General features: G+C 39.8%; 1 pseudogene; it reads left to right on the top strand.

Annotated features, from left to right (window-relative positions):
* The first annotated feature begins 2,741 nt into the window (after positions 1-2,741).
* Positions 2,742-4,814, top strand: LOC114095066 (heat shock protein HSP 90-beta-like; annotated as a pseudogene).
* Positions 4,815-7,750: the final 2,936 nt, after the last annotated feature.

Raw genomic sequence — 7,750 nt, 5'->3', positions numbered from 1 at the left:
GTGTTACTGAACCAGTAGTGTTACCAGTGAACTTCATCACCTTAGTAAACTGAGCCATTATCAATCCCATGAACTTTTGTTAGAAATAGAAGCTGAATTTCCTAACATGCTTGTTATGCAGCAACTTTATGGCTTTTTTTTTTTTTTTTTTTAGTTCGGTACAAGAGTGAATTTGTTCTATAAGAGAACTGTCCCCAACCGCTATTATTGGACACTGTCTGACTTTGGAAGTTAGATTTTACTGCAGAAAAGATAATTTTTTCTTGCTGAATTCAATCTAAAAGTTCAAGGTGAAACAAGACATGTAAAAAAATATTATTACAAAGTGTTTTCAATGATAATAAAATGTGGTGAAATCACATATAATGTTGACTACTTTTTGCACTTCCAAATTTTTAGCTGCCAAATTTTAAAGCAAAACATGATATCTTAATTCTGTACAAAGTTGTAGTGAGTATGATTCATGAGATTAAACTATAGTCTCAGCAACATTTTGAGAACCTCAATGCAATTGGAAAGAAAGTATGTGGATTTAAAAATTCACTTTACCCTGCAATTTAGGATCTTTCACCTAACCTTCATTTACAAATGATGAAACTGCAATAAAATTCTTGTCCAGATGTCAAAAGAATAAATTAAAAGAAATATATAAATGCCATCCAAGCATTGAGTATGCATAATTAAAATTATATGCTTGTGGATTCATATAATGATTTGGCAGTAAATATTCATGTGAAAGACATTTTTAAAGATTAAATACATAAAAATCTTAGTACACTACAGCATAAACAGATAGTTTGTAATCAATTATTACCATGGGGACCACTATGAATGAACATTGAATAAACAAAATATTATCCCTCCAAAATAAATAAAATAAAATAATACTCTTCATTTTTATATCTGTATTATAATACACATTTATTTAATCATATTATTATTATTATTTAATTTTTTCAATAAAATATATTTTTTTCTTATTATATACATTATCTTATATCCTTGGATTATATAATATCTTTGATTTTGGCTTTTGGCCTACAACAGCTAATTTATTTTTACCATCTGATTTTATAGAGGAAGATTTTCAACTCTTAAACCTAATCAAAAAGTGGCCATACCCAGCACACCTACATATCTGCATGGAGTTTATTCACTTTAATATATGTGTTTTCATCAGTGCATTTTGCTATGTTCTTCTCACCAGGGAACTATTAACATGATGTCATTAATCTAATTGGTGAACATGATCCTCAATGCAATTATGAAATGATTACATTCCTCCACTGTACAGTTTGCAGGGTTGGATAGTTGCTATAACCTTGAAGTGTGGAGAAGAAAGCAAACTGCAATACCATAAGGAGAAAAAAAATAACCCTGCTTATTAACTCAGAGAAAAAAAAATCACCACATAAAATCACATAGACACCATTAGTTATATTTACTTACCTCATTAAATTTGTCACATTTGGAATAGCAGCTACAATTAGAGTTATTCTCTCTTAAGACTTATTATATTCTATTGCCTATAACATCAATCTATCTTTCCTACAGACTAAATTGTCAATTTAAATGAGAGAATAAAAGCCTCTTACATGCATGCAATTTGCATGCCTCTTTTGAGATTGTGAGAGTGTCACTAATCTCTCTGACTCCCTCAGGGATCAGCTATGGACTTTGAGTTATTTGGGGGATACTAATGGAAAATTCTAGAAGCTCTCAAGTGGTCTTTCTTACCACAAGAGGCTTTACTAATTAGAGAGTCAGTCTGGTGATTGCCAGTTGCTGCATATATTTATTTCTATTGTCACTTCAAAAACTGAAAAAGTAACCACAGAAAATTTTCCCAGGTCTACTGGCCAACTGAGATATGACTTTCAGCAAAAACTCCATTTGCCAGATGCCAACCAAGAATACTATACCCAGCAAAATTAACCTTCATATTTTAAGATGAAATAAAAACTTTCCATGATAAACAAAAATTAAAAGAATTCACAACTACAAAGCTTGCACTACAAAGCATTCTTAGCAAATATTTCATGAAGAACAAATGAAAAATGAAAGTGAAAACCCACAAAGGGAAGCACTACACTAAACATATAATTAAACAAAAGAGAAACTAATTCAAATTAAAAAAAAATAGAAATAAACCAAAATAACTGGGAATAAAAATCATATCTCAATATAACTTTGAATGTAAATGGCCTAAACTCATCAATCAAAAGACTCAGACTGGCAGATTGAATTAGACATAACAATATACTGTCTCCAAGACACTCACCTCATTAGGCAAAAACATCCACAGACTGCAGGTAAATGGATGGGAAAAAAAGAAAAGCATATCACTCACATGGATCTTGTAAACAAACAGGGGTTTCTACCCTCATATTAGATAAAGTGAACTTCAAGTCAAAGTCAATCAGAAGGGACAAAGAAGGACATTTCACACTGCATAAAGGAATTATATATCAACAAAATATGACAATTACAAATATGTATGCCCCAAACAATTGGAGCATCTTTGTACATCAAACAAACCCTTCTCAATTTCAAGAATCAAATAGTCTACAACACAATAGTATTGAGTGACTTTAACACATCTCTCTCACCACTGGATAAATCCTCCAAACAAAAATTAAACAAAGTCTCTTGAGTCACCCCCTGCACAGCCTAGGTGTTGCAAGCAAGTCACACACTGTTCAGGCTCACCCTATTCTGTAATATAGTCTTTTCTCTTTAAGATGCCTGAGGAAGTGCACCATGGAGAAGAGAGGTGGAGACCTTTGCCTTTCAGGCAAAAATTGCCCAACTCATGTCTCTTATCATCAATGCCTTCTATTCTGACAAGAAAATTTTCCTTCAGGAATTGATCTCTAATGCTTCTGATGCCCTGGACAAGATTCACTGTAAGAGCCTGACAGACCCTTTCAAGTTGAACCATGGTGAAGAGCTAAAAATTGACATCATCGCCAACCCTCAGGAAAGGACCCTGACTTTGGTGGACACAGGCATTGGCATGACCAAAGCTGATCTCATAAACAATTTGGGAACAATTGCCAAGCCTGGTACTAGAGCATTTATGGAAGCAATTTGGTGTTGGATTTTATTCTGCCTATTTGGTGGCAGAAAAAAGTAGTTATGATCACAAACAGTATGCCTGGGAGTCTTCTGCTGGGGGATCCTTCACTGTAAGGGCTGATCATAGTGAGAACTTTGGACAGGGTGCTAAAGTCATTCTCCACCTCAAAAAAGACCAGCCAGAATATTTAGAAGAGAGGTGGGTCAAAGAAGTGGTGAACAAGCCCTTGCACTTCATAGGCTCTCCAATCACCCTTTATTTGGAGAAGGAGCAAGAGAAGGAAATCCGTGATGATGAGGAAGAGGAAGAAAAAGGTGAGAATAAAGAGAAAGATGAGGATGGTGAGGAGAAACACGAGATTGAAGATGTGGGCTCAGATGAAGAGGATGACACTGGTAAGGATAAGGAAAAGAAAACAAAGAAGATTAAGAAGAAATATATTGATCATGAAGAATTGCACAAGACCAAGCCTGTTTTGACCAGAAACCATGATGACATCACTCAAGAAGAATATGGAAAATTCTATGAGAGCCTCACCAATGACTGGGAAGACCACCTAGTCATTAAGTACTTCTCTGTAGAAGGTCAGTTAGAATTCACGGCATTGCTATTAATTCCGCGGTGGGCTCCCTTTGACCTCTTTGAGAACAACAAGAAGAACTATATTAAGCTCTATGTCCATCATGTGTTCATCATGGAGAGCTACAATGAGCTGATACCACAGTATCTCATCTTCATTTGTGTGCTGTTGACTCTGAGGATCTGCCCCTGAATATCTCCTGAGAAATGCTCCAGCAGAGCAAAATCTTGAAAGTCATCCACAAAAAATCATTGTGAAGAAGTGCCTTCAGCTGTTCTCTGAGTTGGCAGAAGATGAGGAGAACTACAAAAAATTCTATGAGGCATTCTCTAAAAATCTTAAGCTTGTAATCCACGAAGATTCTGCTAATCAGTGACACCTTTTCGAGCTGCTGCACTGTCACACCTCTCAGTCTGAAGACGAGATGACTTCTCTGCCAGAGTATGTCTCTCACATGAAAGAGACACAGAAGTCCATCTATTACATTACTAATGAAAACAAAGAGCAGGTGGCCAACTCTGCTTTTGTGAAATGTGTGAGGAAGCAGGGCTTTGAGGTAGTATATATGACTGAGCCTATTGATGATTACTATGTATAGCAATTCAAGAAGTTTAATGGGAAGAGCCTGGTTTCTGTGACCAAGGAAGTCCTGGAGCTACCTGAGGAAGGGGAGGAAAAAAAGAAAATGTAGGAGAGCAAGGTAAAATTTGAGAACATTTTCAACCTTATGAAAGAAATCTTGGATAAAAAGCCAATAGGCTTTTATCTTCACTGTGCTGCATTGTTACCAGCAACTATGGCTGGACAGCCAACATGGAGCAGATCATGAAGGCTCAGGCACTTCAAGACAACTCCACAGTGGGCTATATAATGGCCAAAAAGCACCCGGAGGTCAACCCTGATCACCCCATTGTGTAGATACTGAGGCAAAAGGCAAAGGCAGACAAAAATGACAAGGCTATAAAGGACTTGGTGGTGCTGCTATTTGAAACTGTGCTGCTCTATTCTGGCTTCTCCCTTGAGAATCCCCAGACCCACTCCAATTGAATTTAATGCATAATAAAGCTAGGCCTAAGCACTGATGAAGACAGTGGAGGAATCCAGCGATGCTATTCCTGTTCCCTTTTGAGGATGATGAGGATGCATCTCACATAAAAGAAGGAGTTTGGGAGTCACCACTGAGAAATCTGCCCTCTGTATAGCATCCCCATGGCTCCTACAGTGGCCTTGAATGGCCCTTTCCCAACTGGCTCCTCTGCAGATTGATGTTCTAGTGGGTTTTTTCTGTCCTTGGCATCTTAAGGCAGGAAACATGGGCCTCAAGCCCCCAGCCTCTTCCTAGTTTGGCAGCAGGGTTGGATAATGTATTGTCTTTGGGGAAGGGACCTACTTCAACAAATGGGAGCTATCCTCACCACTCAGACCCTAAAAGGGAGTAATAAATTTGTTAATGACATGATGTTAGATATGGGATGGCTTCCCGGAAAAGGACTGGGGAAAAGACATGAGGGAAGGGCAACGCCTGTGGACCCTACAGAAGAAATTACCAGAAGTGGAGGAGATCGGAGGGGGCTAGGAAATTTATCCTAGGGGCCACTGAAATGCGGCCACGTCCTCTATCTATTACTTGGTTATCAGATGACCCTGTGTGGATAGAACAGTGGCCCCTAACTAAGGACAAATTGCAGGCCGCGACCCTTCTGGTTCAGGAACAGCTTAGGGTGGGGCATATAGTGCCTTCCACTTCCCCCTGGAACACTCCTATTTTTGTCATAAGAAAGGGGTCTGGAAAATGGAGGCTTCTCCAAGACCTGCGGGCTATTAATAATACCATGCAGCCCATGGGAACTTTACAGCCAGGACTACCCTTCCCCAAGGCTATCCCTAAAGATTGGCATCTTATTATTTTGGACCTAAAAGATTGCTTCTTTTCTATTCCCCTGGCCCCCCAGGATTGTAAACGTTTTGCTTTCTCTTTACCTTCAATAAATTTTAGGGAACCCTATCAACGGTTTGAATGGACTGTCTTACCTCAAGGAATGGCCAATAGCCCTACTATGTGTCAGTACTTTATAGCAAAAATTCTACAACCCTTTAGGCAACAATTCCCAAACTTTTACCTCGTCCATTATATGGATGATATATTGTTGGCAGGCCCTGATAGGAAAGCACTTTTCCGGTCTTATGAAGTCCTCCAGTCCCTGTTAGAGGGGGCCGGACTGATTATAGCCCCAGAGAAGGTGCAGATTCAGTATCCTTATAACTACCTAGGATATACTATTAACAAGGTAGGGATCACTCCCCAGAGGCCTCAATTTCAGGTGAACCAGCTCAAAACCCTGCACCAATGGCAGACATTTCTGGGGGAAATCCAATGGCTGCGGCCTTCCCTCCATGTCCCTACTGGTGAACTTAAACCCCTGTATGACCTTTTGAGAGGAGACCCCTCACCCACCTCCCCGCGAAAACCTACTCCAGAAGCCTTGAAGGCACTTAGATTGATAGAGACAGCCTTACAAGAGATGCAGGTGATGCAGGTGGACTACTCCCAGTCCTTGTTATTCATTGTTCTGCCATCAAAACTCACCCCGACTGGAGTCTTTTGACAGACTGGTCCTATTTATTGGGTTCACTTACCTGCATCCCCCTCCCGGGTCTTGATACCTTTCCATGATCTGGTAATACAATTAGTTTGGAAAGCAAAATATCTAGGAGATGCCTTGTTTGGGAAAACCTTTGATGTTCTCATATTACCATATAATCAAGACATTCTTTCTAAATTAAGACAGGAACATGATCTCTGGTGTCTTTTCTTCTGTAGTTTCATGGGACAGGTTGACAATCACTACCCTAAAAGCAGGCTCCTTGAAAGTCTAAAGACATGTCCAATAATTTTCCCAAAGATCCTAAAAAAGGATCCTCTCCCGGGGGCACAAACCGTCTTCACTGACAGGGCCAAAAATGGGTTTGCTGTCGTTTCAGATGGGACCCAAGTCATCCGCAAGAGAGTGGCCGATTGTTCAGCCCAAAAAGCGGAGGTTGCAGCCTTAATATTGGCCTTACAGACTTATAGCTCAGTGCCCCTTAATGTTTTCACAGACAGTCTCTATATCGCCAGGCTCTCCTCCGCGATTGAGACGGCACCTTATATTGGAAAACAATCCACTATCATGGATCAACTACAAACAGTGCAGCTTCTTATATGGGCTAGGGCAGACCCCCTCTTCATAGGTCACATAAGAAGTCATTCCGGACTTCCAGGTCCTCTGGCGGCGGGCAACGCCATGGCAGACGCTGCCACACATGCCACTAATTTTATATATACAATAACTGAGTATGATAAGGCCCTACAACTTCATAATAAATTTCACCTAAATGCACAAACTTTGCGCTTCCGCTCAGGATGTTCCTGGTATCAAGCTTTAAAAATTGTCTCCCTATGTCCTACTTGTGCACCTTTTATCCATTCCCCTTCTCTGGGAGTCAACCCAAGGGGCCTTCAGCCAAACGACATCTGGCAAACTGATGTAACTCATATTCCTAGTTTTGGAAAACTGTCTTTTGTGCATGTCAGTATAGACACATTCTCTGGTTTTATCTCCGCTACTTTACATTCAGGAGAAAAGGCTAAGGACGTGATACAGCACTATGTTAAAACCTTTTCCTTTATGGGAACCCCTCGATGTATAAAAACAGATAATGGCCCAGCTTATATTAGTCAAACCTTCCAAAAATTTTGCTCACAGTGGGATATTATACACAAAACAGGAATCCCATATAACCCCCAAGGACAGGCCATTGTTGAACGGGCCCATCAACATCTTAAAACCTATTTGCAAAAAACAAAAGAGGGGGAGATATACCAGAGTTGTCAGGGACCACATGCACTATTAAACATAACTCTATTCACTTTAAATTTTTTGCTCACTGACGCCGAAGGCCGTACAGCAGCGCAGTGTCATTTTTCCCCTCCCACCATACAAAAAGCACAGATAAGATGGAAGTATCTGGCTACAGGGAAGTGGCAACCCCCTGCTCCACTCTTGGCTAGAGTGAGAGGAGCTGTATGTGTCTTCCCTCCAGGGACGGAA

Source organism: Marmota flaviventris, chromosome 6 (assembly GCF_047511675.1).
Source record: "Marmota flaviventris isolate mMarFla1 chromosome 6, mMarFla1.hap1, whole genome shotgun sequence".
NCBI classification, from domain to species: Eukaryota; Metazoa; Chordata; class Mammalia; order Rodentia; family Sciuridae; genus Marmota; species Marmota flaviventris.
Note: the sequence above shows the minus strand (reverse complement) of the source record. Positions and strands in the feature narration are given on the sequence as shown.